Genomic DNA, 19724 nt, shown 5'->3' on the forward strand with positions numbered 1-19724 from the left:
TCTGACCTTATTGCCGATGAAACACAGAAATTGTATCGGAATTAAATAGAAAAGGCACAATGCCGACTTAAGTACAAGAAGACTGACTCTTCTTACTGTATATGTTTTTACCATTCCTGTGACACTAGTTATAGATTCCGATGCTTCACTTCAGGTTTACTGTTTTCCTCTGACCTTCTTATTGACGGTGAAACACAGAAATTGCATCGGAATTAAATACGGAAGGCACAATGCCGACTTAAGTACAAGAAGACGGTCTCTTCTTACTGACTATGTTTTGAACCATTCCTGTGACACTAGTTATAGATTCCCATGCTTCACTTCAGGTTTACTGTCTCCCTCTGACCTTCTTATTGACGATGAAACACAGAAATTGCATCGGAATTAAATAGAAAAGGCACAATGCCGACTTAAGTACAAGACAACTGACTCTTCGTACTGTCTATGTTTTGAACTATTCCTGTGACAGAAGCTATAGATTCCGATTCTTCACTCCAGGTTTACTGTTTCCCTTCGACCTTCTTATTGACGATGAAACACAGAAATTGCGTTGGAATTAAATACAAAAGGCCCAATGCCGACTTAAGTACAAGAAGACTGACTCTTCTTACTATCTATGTTTTGAACCATTACTGTGACTCTAGTTATAGATTCCGTTGCTTCACTCCAGGTTTACTGTATCCCTCTGACCGTCTTATTGACGATGAAACACAGAAATTGCATCGGAATTATATACAAAAGGCACAATGCCGACTTAAGTACAAGAAGACACCCTTTTCTTACTGTCTATGTTTCAACCATTACTGTGACACTAGTTAAGATTCCTATGCTTCTCTTCAGGTTTACTGTATCCCTCTGACCTTTTTATTGACGGTGAAACACAGAAATAGCATCGGAATTAAATACGAAAGGCACAATGCAGACTTAAGTACAGAAGACTGACACTTCGTACTGACTATGTATTGAACCATTCCTGTGACACTAGTTATAGATTCCGATGCTTCGCTTAAGGTTTACTGTATACCTCTGACCTTCGTATTGACGATGAAACACAGAAATTGCATGGGAATAAAATACAAAATGCACAATGCCGACTTAAGTACAAACAGGCTGACTCTTCTTACTGTCTATGTTTTGAACCAATCCTGTGACACTAGTTGTAGATTCCGATGCTTCACTTCAGGTTTACTGTATCCCATGGACCTTCTTATTGACGATGAAACACAGAAATTGCATCGGAATTAAATACAAACGGCACAATGCCGACTTAAGTACAAGAGCACTGACTCTTCCTACTGTCTATGTTTGAACCATTCCTGTGACTCTAGTTATAGATTCCGATGCTTCACTTCAGCTTTACTGTATCCCTTGTACCTTCTTATTGACGATGAAACACAGAAATTGCATCGAAATTAAATAAAAAATGCACAATGCCGACTTAAGTACATGAAGACCGACTCGTCTTATTGACAATGATTTGAACCATTCCTGTGACACTAGTTAAAGATTCCGATGCTTCACTTCAGGTTTACTGTATCCCTTGGACCTTCTTATTGACGATGAAACACAGAAATTGCATCGGAATTAAATACAAAAGGCACAATACCGACTTAAGTGCAAGAAGACTGACTCTTCTTACCGTCTATGTTTTGAACGATTCCATTGACACTAGTTATAGATTCCGATGCTTCACTCCAGGTTTACTGTAACATTTGGACCTTGTTATTGACGATGAAACACAAAAATTGCATCGGGATTAAATACAAAAGGCACAATGCCGACTTAAGGACAAGAAGACTGACTCTTCTTACTGACTATGTTTTGAACCATTCCTGTGAGATTAGTTATAGATTCCGATGCTTCACTTCAGGTTTACTATATCCCTCTGACTTTCTTATTGACGATGAAACACAGAAATTGCATCGGAATGAAATAGAAAAGGCACAATGCCGACTTAAGTACAAGAAGACTGACTCTTCTTCCTGTCTATGTTTTGAACCAATCCTGTGACTCTAGTTGTAGATTCCGATGCTTCACTAGAGGTTTACTGTATCCCTTGGACCTTCTTATTGACTAAGAAACACAGAAATTGCATCGGAATTAAATAGAAAATGCACAATGCGGACATAAGTACAAGAAGACTGACTCTTCTTGCTATGTTATTAACCATTCCTGTGACACTAGTTATAGATTCCGATGCTTCACTTCAGCTTTACTGTATCCCTTGTACCTTCTTATTGACGATGAATTACAGAAATTGCATAGGAATTAAATAAAAAAGGCACAATGCCGACTTAAGTACATGAATACCGACTCTTCTTATTGACTATGATTTGAACCATTCCTGTGACACTAGTTATAGATTCCGATGCTTCACTTCAGGTTTACTGTATCCCTTGGACCTTCTTATTGACGATGAAACACAGAAATTGCATCGGAATTAAATACAAAAGGCACAATACCGACTTAAGTGCAAGAAGACTGACTCTTCTTACCGTCTATGTTTTGAACGATTCCATTGACACTAGTTATAGACTCCGATGCTTCACTCCAGGTTTACAGTAAGATTTGGACCTTGTTATTGACGATGAAACACAAAAATTGCATCGGGATTAAATACAAAAGGCACAATGCCGACTTAAGGACAAGAAGACTGACTCTTCTTACTGACTATGTTTTGAACCATTCCTGTGAGATTAGTTATAGATTCCGATGCTTCACTTCAGGTTTACTATATCCCTCTGACCTTCTTATTGACGATGAAACACAGAAATTGCATCGGAATTAAATAGAAAAGGCACAATGCCGACTTAAGTACAAGAAGACTGACTCTTCTTCCTGTCTATGTTTTGAACCAATCCTGTGACTCTAGTTGTAGATTCCGATGCTTCACTAGAGGTTTACTGTATTCCTTGGACCTTCTTATTGACTAAGAAACACAGAAATTGCATCGGAATTTAATAGAAAATGCACAATGCGGACATAAGTACAAGAAGACTGACTCTTCTTGCTATGTTATTAACCATTCCTGTGACACTAGTTATAGATTCCGATGCTTCACTTCAGCTTTACTGTATCCCTTGTACCTTCTTATTGACGATGAATTACAGAAATTGCATAGGAATTAAATAAAATAGGCACAATGCCGACTTAAGTACATGAAGCCCGACTCTTCTTATTGACTGTGATTTGAACCATTCCTGTGACACTAGTTATAGATTCCGATGCTTCACTTCAGGTTTACTGTATCCCTTGGACCTTCTTATTGACGATGAAACACAGAAATTGCATCGGAATTAAATAGAAAAGGCACAATGCCGAATTAAGTACAAGAAGACTGACTCTTCTTACTGTCTATTTTTTGAACCAATCCTGTGACACTAGTTGTAGATTCCGATGCTTCACTTCAGGTTTACTGTATCCCTTGGACCTTCTTATTCACGATGAAACACAGAAATTGCATCGGAATTAAATAGAAAATGCACAATGCGGACTTAACTACATGAAGACTGACTCTTCTTGCTGACTATGTTATGAACCATTCCTGTGACACTAGTTATAGATTCCGATGCTTCACTTCAGGTTTACTGTATACTTTGCACCTTCTTACAGACGATGAAACACAGAAATTGCATCGGAATTAAATACAAAAGGGACAATGCCGACTTACGTACAAGAAGACTGACTCTTCTTCCTGTCGATGTTTTGAACCATTCCTGTGACACTAGATTTGGATTCCGATGCTTCACTCCAGGTTTACTGTATCCCTTGGACCTTCTTATTGACGATGAAACACAGAAATTGCATCGGAATTAAATAGAAATGGCACAATGCCGACTTAAGTACAAGAAGACTGACTCTTCTTACTGACTATGTTTGAACCATTCCTGTGACACTAGTTATAGATTCCGATGCTTCACTTCAGCTGTACTGTATCCCTTGTACCTTCTTATTGACGTAGAAACACAGAAATTGCATCGGAATTAAATAAAAAACGCACAATGCCGACTTAAGTACATGAAGACCGACTCTTCTTATTGACAATGATTTGAACCATTCCTGTGACACTAGTTAAAGATTCCGATGCTTCACTTCAGGTTTACTGTATCCTTTGGACCTTCTTATTGACGATGAAACACAGAAATTGCATCGGAATAAAATAGAAAAGCCACAATGCCGACATAAGTACAAGAAGACTGACTCTTCGTACTGTCTATTTTTTGAACCCATCCTGTGACACTAGTTGTAGAATCCGATGCTTCACTTCAGGTTTACAGTATCCATCTGACCTTCTTGTTGACGAGGAAACACAGAAATTGCATCGGAATTAAATACAAAAGGCACAATGCCGACTTAAGTACAAGAAAACTGACTCTTCCTACTGTCTATGTTTTGAACCATTCCTGTGACACTAGTTATAGATTCCGATGCTTCACTTCAGGTTTACTGTATCCCTCTGACCTTATTGCCGATAAAACACAGAAATTGTATCGAAATTAAATACAAAAGGCACAATGCCGACTTAAGTACAAGAAGACTGACTCTTCTTCGTGTCTATGTTTTGAACCAATCCTGTGACACTAGGTGAAGATTCCGATGCTTCACTAGAGGTTTACTGTATCCCTCTGACCTTATTGCCGATAAAACACAGAAATTGTATCGAAATTAAATAGAAAAGGCACAATACCGACTTAAGTACAAGAAGACTGACTCTTCTTCGTGTCTATGTTTTGAACCAATCCTGTGACACTAGGTGTAGATTCCGATGCTTCGCTAGAGGTTTACTGTATCCCTTGGACCTTCTTATTGACGATGAAACACAGAAATTGTATCGAAATTAAATAGAAAATGCACAATGCGGACATAAGTACAAGAAGACTGACTCTTCTTGCTATGTTACTAACCATTCCTGTGACACTAGTTATATATTCCGATGCTTCACTTCAGGTTTACTGTGTACTTTGGACCTTCTTATTGGCGATGAAACACAGAAATTGCATCGGAATTAAATAGAAAAGGCACAATGCCGACTTACGTACAAGAAGACTGATTCTTCTTACTGGCTATGTTTTGAACCATTCCTGTGACACTAGTTTTGGATTCCGATGCTTAACTTCAGGTTTACTGTATCCCTCTGACCTTATTGCCGATGAAACACAGAAATTGCATCGGAATTAAATACAAAAGGCACAATGCCGACTTAACGACAGAAAGACAGACTCTTCCTACTGACTATGTTTTGAACCATTTCTGTGACACTAGTTATAGATTCCGATGCTTCACTTCTGGTTTACTGTATCCCTCTGACCTTATTGCCGATGAAATACAGATATTGCATAGGAATTAAATACAAAAGCCACAATGCCGACTTAAGTACAAGAAAACTGACTCTTCGTACTGTCTATGTTTTGAACCATTCCTGTGACAGAAGTTATAGGTTCCGATGCTTCACTTCAGGTTTACTGTTTCCCTTGGACCTTCTTATTGACGATGAAACACAGAAATTGCGTCGGAATTAAATGCAAAACGCACAATGACAACTTAAGTACAAGAAGACTGAATCTTCTTACTGTCTATGTTTTGAACCATTACTGTGACTCTAGTTATAGATTCCGATGCTTCACTCCAGGTTTACTGTATCCCTCTGACCGTCTTATTGACGATGAAACACAGAAATTGAGTCGGAATTAAATACAAAAGGCACAATGCCGACATAAGTACAAGAAGACTGACTTTTCTTACTGACTATGTTTGAGCCATTACTGTGACACTAGTTAAGATTCCGATGCTTCTCTTCAGGTTTACTGTATCCCTTGGACCTTCTTATTGACGATGAAACACAGAAATTGCATCGGAATTAAATACAAACGGCACAATGCCGACTTAAGTACAAGAGCACTGACTCTTCCTACTGTCTATGTTTGAACCATTCCTGTGACTCTAGTTATAGATTCCGATGCTTTGCTTCAGCTTTACTGTACCCCTTGTACCTTCTTATTGACGATGAAACACAGAAATTGCATCGGAATTAAATACAAAAGGCACAATGCCGACTTAAGTGCAAGAAGACTGACTCTTCTTACTGTCTATGTTTTGAACGATTCCATTGACACTAGTTATAGATTTCGATGCTTCACTCCAGGTTTACTGTAACCCTTGGACCTTGTTATTGACGATGAAACACAGAAATTCCATCGGAATTAAATACAAAAGGCACAATGCCGGCTTAAGGAAAGGAAGACTTACTCTTCTTACTGACTATGTTTTGAACCATTCCTGTGATATTAGTTATAGATTCCGATGCTTCACTTCAGGTTTACTACATCATTCTGAACTTCTTATTGACGATGAAACACTGAAATTGCATCGGAATTAAATAGAAAAGGCACAATGCCGAATTAAGTACAAGAAGACTGACTCTTCTTACTGTCTATTTTTTGAACCAATCCTGTGACACTAGTTTTGGATTTCGATGCTTCATTCCTGGTTTACTGTATCCCTTGGACCTTCTTATTGACGATGAAACACAGATATTGCATCGGAATTAAATAGAAAAGGCACAATGCCGACTTAAGTATAAGATGACTGACTCATCTTACTGACTATGTTTGAACCATTCCTGGAGACTAGTTATAGATTCCGATGCTTCACTTCAGGTTTGCTGTATACCTTGGACCTTCTTATTGACGATGAACCATAGAAATTGCATCGGCATTAAATACAAAAGGCACGATGCCGACTTACGTACAAGAAGACTAACTCTTCCTACTGTCTATGTTTTGAACCATTCCTGTGACACTAGTTTTGGATTCCGATGCTTCACTTCAGGTTAACTGTATCCATCTGACCTTCTTATTGACGATGAAACACAGAAATTCCATCGGAATTAAATACAAACGGCAGAATGCCGACTTAAGTACAGGAGCACTGACTCTTCCTACTGTCTATGTTTGAACCATTCCTGTGACTCTAGTTATAGATTCCGATGCTTCACTTCAGGTTTACTGTATCCCTCTGACCTTATTGCCCATGAAACACAGAAATTGCATCGGAATTAAATACAAAAGGCACAATGCCGACTTAAGGACAAGAAGACTGACTCTTCTTACTGACTATGTTTTGAACCATTTCTGTGACATTAGTTATAGATTCCGATGCTTCACTTCAGGTTTACTATATCCCTCTGACTTTCTTATTGGAGATGAAACACAGAAATTGCATCGGAATTATGTAGCAAAGGCAAAATGCCGAATTAAGTACAAGAAGACTGACTCTTCATACTGTCTATGTTTTGAACCAATCCAGTGACACTAATTGTAGTTTCCGATGCTTCACTTCAGGTTTACTGTATCCCTTGGACCTTCTTATTGACGATGAAACACAGAAATTGCATCGGAATTAAATAGAAAATGCACAATGCCGACTTAACTACAAGAAGACTGCCGATTCTTGCTGACTATGTTATGAACCATTCCTGTGACACTAGTTATAGATTCCGATGCTTCACTTCAGGTTTACTGTATACTTTGGACCTTCATACAGACGATGAAACACAGAAATTGCATCGGAAATTAATACAAAATGCACAATGCCGACTTACGTACAAGAAGACTGACTCTTCTTACTGTCTATGTTTTGAACCATTCCTGTGACACTAGTTTTCATTTCCGATGCTTCACTCCAGGTTTACTTTATCCCTTGGACCTTCTTATTGACGATGAAACACAGAAATTGCATCGGAATTAAATAGAAAAGGCACAATGCCGACTTAAGTACAGGAAGACTGACTCTTCTTACTGACTATGTTGGAACCATTCCTGTGACACTAGTTATAGATTCCGATGCTTCACTTCAGGTTTGCTGTATACCTTGGACCTTCTTATTGACGATGAAACATAGAAATTGCATCGGCATTAAATACAAAAGGCACGATGCCGACTTACGTACAAGAAGACTAACTCTTCCTACTGTCTATGTTTTGAACCATTCCTGTGACACTAGTTTTGGATTCCGATGCTTCACTTCAGGTTTACTGTATCCATCTGACCTTCTTGTTGACGATGAAACACAGAAATTGCATCGGAATTAAATACAAAAGGCACAATGCAGACTTAAGTACAAGATAACTGACCCTTCCTACTGTCTATGTTTTGAACCATTCCTGTGACACTAGTTATAGATACCGATGTTTCACTTCAGGTTTACTGTATCCCTCTGACCTAATTGCCGATGAAACACAGAAATTGCATCGGAATTAAATACAAGAGGCACAATTTTGACTTAAGGACAAGAAGACTGACTCTTCTTACTGACTATGCTTTGAACCATTCCTCTGACACTAGTTATAGATTCCGATGCTTCACTTTCGGTTTACCGTATCCCTCTGACCTTCTTATTGACGATGAAACACAGAAATTGCATCGGAATTAAATACAAAAGCCACAATGCCGACTTAAGTACAAGAAGATGACTCTTCGTACTGTGTATGTTTGGAACCATTCCTGTGACACTAGTTATAGATTCCGATACGTCACTTCAGGTTTGCTGTTTCCCTTGGACCTTCTTATTGACGATGAATCACAGAAATTGCATCGGAATTAAATAGAAATGGCACAATGCCTACTAAAGTACAAGAAGACTGACTCTTCTTACTGACTATGTTTTGAACCATTCCTGTGACACTAGTTATAGACTCCGATGCTTGACTTCAACTTTACTGTATCACTCTGACCCTCTTATTGACGAAGAAACACAGAAATTGGATTGGAATTAAATACGAAAGGCACAATGCCGACTTAAGGACAAGAAGACTGACTCTTCTTACTGACTATGTTTTGAACCATTCATGTGACACTAGTTATAGACTCCGATGCTTGACTTCATGTTTACTGTATCCCTCTGACCCTCTTATTGACGGTGAAACACAGAAATTGCATCGGAATTAAATACGAAAGGCACAATGCCGACTTAATAACAAGAAGACTGACTCTTCTTACTGACTATGATTTCAACCATTCCTGTGACACTAGTTATGTATTCCGATGCTTCACTTCAGGTTTACTGTATCCCTCTGACCTTCTTAGTGACGATGAAACACAGAAATTGCATCGGAATTAAATACGAAAGGCACAATGCCGACTTAAGTACATGAAGACTGACTCTTCTTACTGTCTATGTTTTGAACCATTCCTGTGACACTAGTTATAGCTTCAGACGCTTCACTTCAGGTTTACTGTATCCCTTGTACCATCTTATTGACGATGAAATACAGAAATTGCATCGGAATTACATACAAAAGGCACAATGCCGACTTAAGTACATGAAGACCGACTCTTCTTATTAACAATGATTTGAACCATTCCTGTGATACTAGTTATAGATTCCGATCCTTCACTTCAGGTTTACTGTATCCCTTGGACATTCTTATTGACGATGAAACACAGAAATTCCACCGGAATTAAATACAAAAGGCACAATGCCGTTTTAAGTACAAGAAGACTGACTCTTCTTACTGTCTATGTTTTGAACCATTCCTGTGACACTAGTTATAGATTCCGATGCTTCACTTCAGGTTTACTGTATTCCTCTGACCTTCTTATTGACGATGAAACTCAGAAATAGCATCGGAATTAAATACAAAAGGCACAATGCCGACTTAGGTACAAGAAGACTGACACTTCTTACTTTATATGTTTTAACCATTCCTGTGACACTGGTTATAGATTCCGATGCTTCACTTCAGGTTTACTGTATCCCTCTGACCTTCTTATTGACGGTGAAACACAGAAATTGCATCGGAATTAAATACGAAAGGCACATTGCCGACTTAAGTACAAGAAGACTGACTCTTCTTACTGACTATGTTTCAACCATTCCTGTGACACTAGTTATAGATTCCGATGCTTCACTTCAGGTTTACTATATCCCTTGGACCTTCTTATTGGCGATGAAACACAGAAATTGCATCGGAATTAAATACAAAAGGCACAATGCCGACTTAAGGACAAGAAGACTGACACTTCTTACTGACTATGTTTTGAATTATTCCTGTGACACTAGTTATAGATTCCGATGCTTCACTTCAGGTTTACTGTATTCCTCTGACCTTCTTATTGACGATGAAACTCAGAAATAGCATCGGAATTAAATACAAAAGGCACAATGCCGACGTAAGTACAAGAAGACTGACACTTCTTACTTTATATGTTTTAACCATTCCTGTGACACTGGTTATAGATTCCGATGCTTCACTTTAGGTTTACTGTATCCCTCTGACCTTCTTATTGACGGTGAAACACAGAAATTGCATCGGAATTAAATACGAAAGGCACATTGCCGACTTAAGTACAAGAAGACTGACTCTTCTTACTGACTATGTTTCAACCATTCCTGTGACACTAGTTATAGATTCCGATGCTTCACTTCAGGTTTACTGTATCCCTCTGACCTTCTTAGTGACGATGAAACACAGAAATTGCATCGGAATTAAATCGAAAAGGCACAATGCCGACTTCAGTACATGAAGACTGACTCTTCTTACTCTCTATGTTTTGAACCATTCCTGTGACTCTAGTTATAGATTCCGACGCTTCACTTCAGGTTTACTGTATCCCTTGTACCTTCTTATTGACGATGAAACACGGAAATTGCTTCGGAATTAAATACAAAAGGCACAATGCCGACTTAAGTACATGAAGACCGACTCTTCTTATTGACAAGGATTTCAACCATTCCTGTGATACTAGTTATAGATTCCGATGCTTCACTTCAGGTTTACTGTATCCCTTGGACATTCTCATTGACGATGAAACACAGAAATTGAATCGGAATTAAATACAAAAGGCACAATGCCGACTTAAGTACAAGAAGACTGACTTTTCTTACTGTCTATGTTTTGAACCATTCCTGTGTCACTAGTTATAGATTCCGATGCTTCACTCCAGGTTTACTATATCCCTTGGACCTTCTTATTGACGATGAAACACAGAAATTGCATCGGAATTAAATACAAAAGACACAATGCCGACTTAAGGACAAGAAGACTGACTCTACTTACTGTCTATGTTTTGAACCATTCCTGTGACACTAGTTATAGATGTCGATGCTTCACTCCAGGTTTACTATATCCCTTGGACCTTCTTATTGACGATGAAAGTCAGAAATTGCATCGGAACTAAATACAAAAGGCACAATGCTGACTGAAGTACTAGAAGACTGACTCTTCTTCCTGACTATGTTTTGAACCATTCCTGTGACACTAGGTATAGATTCCGATGCTTCACCTCAGGTTTACTGAATCCCTCTGACCTTCTTATTGACGATGAAACACAGAAATTGCATCGGAATTAAATAGAAAAGGCACAATGCCGACGTAAGGACAAGAAGACTGACTCTTCTTACTGTCTATGTTTTGAACCTCTCCTGTGACACTTGTTATAGATTCCGATGCTTCACTCCAGGTTTACTGTATCCTTTGGACCTTCTTATTGACGATGAAACACAGAAATTGCTTCGGAATTAAATAGAAAAGGCACAATGCCGACTTAAGTACAAGAAGAATGACTCTTCTTACTGATTATGGTTTGAACCATTCCTGTGACACTAGTTATAGATTCCGATGCTTTACGTCAGGTTTACTGTATACCTTGGACCTTCTTATTGACGATGAAACACAGAAATTGCATCGGAATTGAATACAAATGGCAGAATGCCGAATAAAGTACAAGATGACTGACTCTTCCTACTGCCTATGCTTTGAACCATTCCTGTGACACTAGTTGTGGATTCCGATGCATCACTTCCGGTTTACTGTATCCCTCTGACTTTCTTATTGACGATGAAACACAGAAATTGCATCGGAATTAAATACAAAAGGCACAATGCCAACTTAAGGACAAGAAGACTGACTCCTCTTACTGACTATGTTTTGAACCATTCCTGTGACACTAGTTATGGATTCCGATGCTTCACTTCAGGTTTCCTGTATCCCTTGGACCTTCGTATTGACGATGAAACACAGAAATTGCATCGGATTTAAATACAAAAGGCAAAATACCGACATAAGTACACGAAGACTGACTCTTCTTACTGTCTATGTTTCGAACCATTCCTGTGACACTAGTTATAGATTGCGATGCTTCACTTCCGGGTTATTGTACCCCTCTGACCTTCTTGTTGTCGATGAAACAAAGAAATTGCATCGGAATTAAATGGAAAAGGCACAATGTCGACCAAAGTACAAGAGGACTGACTCCTCTTACTGTCTATGCTTTGAACCATTCCTGTGAGTCTAGTGATAGATTCCGGTGCTTCACTCCAGGTTTACTGTATCCCTTGGACCTTCTTATTGACGATGAAACACAGAAATTGCATCGGAATTAAATGGAAAAGGCACAATGCCGCCTTAAGTACAAGAAGACTGACTCTTCCTATTGTCTATGTTTTGAACCATTGCTGTGACACTAGATTCCGATGCTTCACTTCAGGTTTACTGTATCCCTCTGACCTTATTGCCGATGAAACACAGAAATTGCATCGGAATTATATACAAAAGGCGCAATGCCGATTTAAGGACAGGAAGACTGACTCTTCTTACTGACTATGTTTTGAACCATTCCTGTGACACTAGTTATAGATTCCGATGCTTCACTTCAGGTTTACTGTATCCCTCTGACCTTATTGACGATGAAACACAGAAATTGCATCGGAATTAAATAGAAAAGCCACAATGCCGACTTAAGTACAAGAAGACTGACTCTTCGTACTGTCTACGTTTGGAACCATTCCTGTGACAATAGTTATAGATTCCGATGCTTCACTTCAGGTTTAATGTATCACTTGGACCTTCTTATTGACGATGAAACACTGATATTGCATCGGAATTAAATACAAAACGCACAGTGCCGACTTAAGTACATGAAGACCGACTCTTCTTATTGACAATGATTTGAACCATTCCTACGACACTAGTTATAGATTCCGATGCTTCACTTCAGGTTTATTGTATCCCTTGGACATTCTTATTGACGATGTACCACAGAAATCGCATCGGAATTAAATACAAAAGGCACAATGCCGACTTAAGTGCAAGAAGACTGACTCTTCTTACTGTCTATGTTTTGAACCATTCCATTGACACTAGTTATAGATTCGGATGCTTCACTCCAGGTTTACTGTAACCCTTGGACCTTGTTATTGACGATGAAACATAGAAATTGCATCGGCATTAAATACAAAAGGCACAATGCCGACTTACGTACAAGAAGACTGACTCTTCCTACTGTCTATGCTGTGAACCATTCCTGTGACACTAGCTTTGGATTCCGATGCTTCACTTAAGGTTTACTGTATCGCTCTGACCTTCTTGTTGATGATGAAACACAGAAATTGCATCGGAATTAAATACAAAAGGCACAGTGCCGACTTAAGTACAAGAAGACTGACTCTTCCTACTGTCTATGTTTTGAACCATTCCTGTGATACTAGTTATAGATTGCGATGCTTCACTTCAGGTTTACTGTATCCCTCTGACCTTATTGCCCATGAAACACAGAAATTGCATCGGAATTAAATACAAAAGGCACAATGCCGACTTAAGGACAAGAAGACTGACTCTTCTTACTGACTATGCTTTGAACCATTCCTGTGACATTAGTTATAGATTCCGATGTTTCACTTCAGGTTTACTATAACCCTCTGACCTTCTTATTGGAGACGAAACACAGAAATTGCATCGGAATTAAGTAGAAAAGGCACAATGCCGAATTAAGTACAAGAAGACTGACTCTTCTTACTGTCTATGTTTTGAACCAATCCTGTGACACTAGTTGTAGATTCTGATGCTTCACTTCAGGTTTACTGTATCCCTTGGACCTTCCTATTGACGATGAAACAAAGAAATTGCATCGGAATTAAATAGAAAATGCACAATGCCGACTTAACTACAAGAAGACTGACTCTTCTTGCTGACTATGTTATGAACCATTCCTGTGACACTAGTTATAGATTCCGATGCTTCACTTCAGGTTTACTGTATACTTTGGACCTTCATACAGACGATGAAACACAGAAATTGCATCGGAATTAAATACAAAAGGCACAATGCCGACTTACGTACAAGAAGACTGACTCTTCTTACTGTCTATGTTTTGAACCATTCCTGTGACACTAGTTTTAATTTCCGATGCTTCACTCCAGGTTTACTGTATCCCTTGGACCTTCTTATTGACGATGAAACACAGAAATTGCATGGGAATTAAATAGAAATGGCACAATGCCGACTTAAGCACAAGAAGACTGACTCTTCTTACTGACTATGTTGGAACCTTTCCTGTGACACTAGTTATAGATTCCGATGCTTCACTTCAGGTTTGCTGTATACCTTGGACCTTCTTATTGACGATGAAACATAGAAATTGCATCGGCATTAAATACAAAAGGCACGAAGCCGACTTACGTACAAGAAGACTAACTCTTCCTACTGTCTATGTTTTGAACCATTCCTGTGACACTAGTTTTGGATTCCGATGCTTCACTTCAGGTTTACTGTATCCATCTGACCTTCTTGTTGACGATGAAACACAGAAATTGCATCGGAATTAAATACAAAAGGCACAATGCCGACTTAAGTACAAGAAAACTGACTCTTCCTACTGTCTATGTTTTGAACCATTCCTGTGACACTAGTTACAGATTCCGATGCTTACTCCAGGTTTACTGTATCCCTTGGACATTCTTATTGACGATGACACACTGATATTGCATCGGAATTAAATACAAAAGGCACAATGCGACTTAAGTACTAGAAGACCGACTCTTCTTACTGTCTATATTTTGAACCATTACTGTGACTCTAGTTATAGATTCCAGTGCTTCACTCCAAGTTTACTGTATCCCTTGGAGCTACTTATTGACGATGAAACACAGAAATTGCATCGGAATTAAATACAAAAGGCACAATGCCGACTTAAGGACAAGAAGACTGACTCTTCTTACTGACTATGTTTTGAACCATTCCTGTGACACTAGTTATAGACTCCGATGTTTGACTTCATGTTTACTGTATCCCTCTGACCCTCTTATTGACGATGAAACACAGAAATTGCATTGGAATTAAATACAAAAGTCACAATGCCGACATAAGTACAAGAAGACTGAATCTTCTTACTGTATATGTTTGAACCATTCTTGTGACACTGTTTATAGATTCCGATGCTTCACTTCAGGTTTACTGTGTCCCTCTGACCTTCTTATAGACGGTGAAACACAGAAATTGCATCGGAATTAAATACGAAAGGCACAATGCTGTCTTAAGTACAAGAAGACTGACTCTTCTTACTGACTATGTTTTCAACCATTCCTGTGACACTAGTTATAGATTCCGATGCTTCACTTCAGGTTAACTGTATCCCTCTGACCTTCTTAGTGACGATGAAACACAGAAATTGCATCGGAATTAAATAGAAAAGGCACAATGCCGACTTAAGTACATGAAGACTGACTCTTCTTACTGTCTATGTTTTGAACCATTCCTGTGACACTAGTTATAGACTCCGACGCTTCACTTCAGGTTTACTGTATCCCTTGTACCTTCTTATTGACGATGAAACACAGAAATTGCTTCGGAATTAAATACAAAAGGCACAATGCCGACTTAAGTACATGAAGACCGACTCTTCTTATTGACAAGGATTTGAACCATTCCTGTGATACTAGTTATAGATTCCGATGCTTCACTTCAGGTTTACTGTATCCCTTGGACATTCTCATTGACGATGAAACACAGAAATTGAATCGGAATTAAATACAAATGGCACAATGCCGACTTAAATACAAGAAGACTGACTTTTCTTACTTTTTATGTTTTGAACCATTCCTGTGACACTAGTTATAGATTCCGATGCTTCACTCCAGGTTTACTATATCCCTTGGACCTTCTTATTGACGATGAAACACAGAAATTGCATCGGAATTAAATACAAAAGACACAATGCCGACTTAAGGACAAGAAGACTGACTCTTCTTACTGTCTATGCTTTGAACCATTCCTGTGACACTAGTTATAGATTTCGGTGCTTCAGTCCAGGTTTACTATATCCCTTGGACCTTCTTATTGACGATGAAAGTCAGAAATTGCATCGGAATTAAATACAAAAAGCACAATGCTGACTGAAGTACAAGAAGACTGACTCGTCTTCCTTACTAAGTTTTGAACCATTCCTGTGACACTAAGTATAGATTCCGATGCTTCACCTCAGGTTTACTGAATCCCTCAGACCTTCTTATTGACGATGAAACACAGAAATTGCATCGGAATTAAATAGAAAAGGCACAATGCCGACATAAGAACAAGAAGACTGACTCTTCTTACTGTCTATGCTTTGAACCTTTCCTGTGACACTTGTTATAGATTCCGATGCTTTACGTCAGGTTTACTGTATACCTTGGACCTTCTTATTGACGATGAAAATCAGAAATTGCATCGGAATTAAATACAAAAGGCACAATGCCGAATTAAGTACAAGATGACTGACTCTTCCTACTGCCTATGCTTTGAACCATTCCTGTGACACTAGTTGTGGATTCCGATGCATCACTTCAGGTTTACTATATCCCTCTGACCTTCTTATTGACGATGAAACACAGAAATTGCATCGGAATTAAATACAAAAGGCACAATGCCAACTTAAGGACAAGAAGACTTAATTATCTTACTGACTATGTTTTGAAGCATTACTGTGACTCTTGTTATAGATTCCGATGCTTCACTCCAGGTTTACTGTATCCCTTGGACTTACTTATTGACGATGAAACACATAAATTGCATCGGAATTAAATACAAAAGGCACAATGCCGACTTAAGGACAAGAAGACTGACTCTTCTTACTGACTATGTTTTGAACCATTCCTGTGACACTAGTTATAGACTCCGATGTTTGACTTCATGTTTACTGTATCCCTCTGACCCTCTTACTGACGATGAAACACAGAAATTGCATTGGAATTAAATACAAAAGTCACAATGCCGACTTAAGTACAAGAAGACTGACTCTTCATACTGACTATGTTTTCAACCATTCCTGTGACACTAGTAATAGATTCCGATGCTTCACTTCAGGTTTACTGTATCCCTCTGACCTTCTTAGTGACGATGAAACACAGAAATTGCATCGGAATTAAATAGAAAAGGCACAATGCCGACTTAAGTACATGAAGACTGACTCTTCTTACTGTCTATGATTTGAACCATTCCTGTGACACTAGTCATAGATTCCGACGCTTCACTTCAGGTTTACTGTATCCCTTGTACCTTCTTATTGACGATGAAACACAGTATTTGCTTCGGAATTAAATACAAATGGCACAATGCCGACTTAAGTACATGAAGACCGACTCTTCTTATTGACAAGGATTTGAACCATTCCTGTGATACTAGTTATAGATTCCGATGCTTCACTTCAGGTTTACTGTATCCTTTGGACATTCTCATTGACGATGAAACACAGAAATTGAATCGGAATTAAATACAAATGGCACAATGCCGACTTAAGTACAAGAAGACTGACTTTTCTTACTGTCTATGTTTTGAACCATTCCTGTGGCACAAGTTATAGATTCCGATGCTTCACACCGGGTTTACTATATCCCTTGGACCTTCTTAATGGCGATGAAACACAGAAATTGCATCGGAATTAAATACAAAAGGCACAATGCCGACTTAAGGACAAGAAGACTGACTTTTCTTACTGACTATGTTTTGAACCATTCCTGTGACACTAGTTATAGACTCCGATGTTTGACTTCATGTTTACTGTATCCCTCTGACCCTCTTATTGACGATGAAACACAGAAATTGCATTGGAATTAAATACAAAAGTCACAATGCCGACATAAGTACAAGAAGACTGAATCTTCTTACTGTATATGTTTGAACCATTCTTGTGACACTGTTTATAGATTCCGATGCTTCTCTTCAGGTTTACTGTGTCCCTCTGACCTTCTTATAGACGGTGAAACACAGAAATTGCATCGGAATTAAATACGAAAGGCACAATGCCGTCTTAAGTACAAGAAGACTGACTCTTCTTACTGACTATGTTTTCAACCATTCCTGTGACACTAGTTATAGATTCCGATGCTTCACTTCAGGTTAACTCTATCCCTCTGACCTTCTTAGTGACGATGAAACACAGAAATTGCATCGGAATTAAATAGAAAAGGCACAATGCCGACTTAAGTACATGAAGACTGACTCTTCTTACTGTCTATGTTTTGAACCATTCCTGTGACACTAGTTATAGACTCCGACGCTTCACTTCAGGTTTACTGTATCCCTTGTACCTTCTTATTGACGATGAAACACAGAAATTGCTTCGGAATTAAATACAAAAGGCACAATGCCGACTTAAGTACATGAAGACCGACTCTTCTTATTGACAAGGATTTGAACCATTCCTGTGATACTAGTTATAGATTCCGATGCTTCACTTCAGGTTTACTGTATCCCTTGGACATTCTCATTGACGATGAAACACAGAAATTGAATCGGAATTAAATACAAATGGCACAATGCCGACTTAAATACAAGAAGACTGACTTTTCTTACTTTTTATGTTTTGAACCATTCCTGTGACACTAGTTATAGATTCCGATGCTTCACTCCAGGTTTACTATATCCCTTGGACCTTCTTATTGACGATGAAACAGAGAAATTGCATCGGAATTAAATACAAAAGACACAATGCCGACTTAAGGACAAGAAGACTGATTCTTCTTACTGTCTATGTTTTGAACCATTCCTGTGACACTAGTTATAGATTTCGGTGCTTCAGTCCAGGTTTACTATATCCCTTGGACCTTCTTATTGACGATGAAAGTCAGAAATTGCATCGGAATTAAATACAAAAAGCACAATGCTGACTGAAGTACAAGAAGACTGACTCGTCTTCCTTACTAAGTTTGGAACCATTCCTGTGACACTAAGTATAGATTCCGATGCTTCACCTCAGGTTTACTGAATCCCTCAGACCTTCTTATTGACGATGAAACACAGAAATTGCATCGGAATTAAATAGAAAAGGCACAATGCCGACATAAGAACAAGAAGACTGACTCTTCTTACTGTCTATGCTTTGAACCTTTCCTGTGACACTTGTTATAGATTCCGATGCTTTACGTCAGGTTTACAGTATACCTTGGACGTTCTTATTGACGATGAAAATCAGAAATTGCATCGGAATTAAATACAAAAGGCACAATGCCGAATTAAGTACAAGATGACTGACTCTTCCTACTGCCTATGCTTTGAACCATTCCTGTGACACTAGTTGTGGATTCCGATGCATCACTTCAGGTTTACTATATCCCTCTGACCTTCTTATTGACGATGAAACACAGAAATTGCATCGGAATTAAATACAAAAGGCACAATGCCAACTTAAGGACAAGAAGACTTAATTATCTTACTGACTATGTTTTGAAGCATTACTGTGATTCTTGTTATAGATTCCGATGCTTCACTCCAGGTTTACTGTATCCCTTGGACCTACTTATTGACGATGAAACACATAAATTGCATCGGAATTAAATACAAAAGGCACAATGCCGACTTAAGGACAAGAAGACTGACTCTTCTTACTGACTATGTTTTGAACCATTCCTGTGACACTAGTTATAGACTCCGATGTTTGACTTCATGTTTACTGTATCCATCTGACCCTCTTACT

This window comes from Schistocerca serialis, chromosome 8, assembly GCF_023864345.2.
Source record: "Schistocerca serialis cubense isolate TAMUIC-IGC-003099 chromosome 8, iqSchSeri2.2, whole genome shotgun sequence".
Classification (NCBI taxonomy): domain Eukaryota; kingdom Metazoa; phylum Arthropoda; class Insecta; order Orthoptera; family Acrididae; genus Schistocerca; species Schistocerca serialis.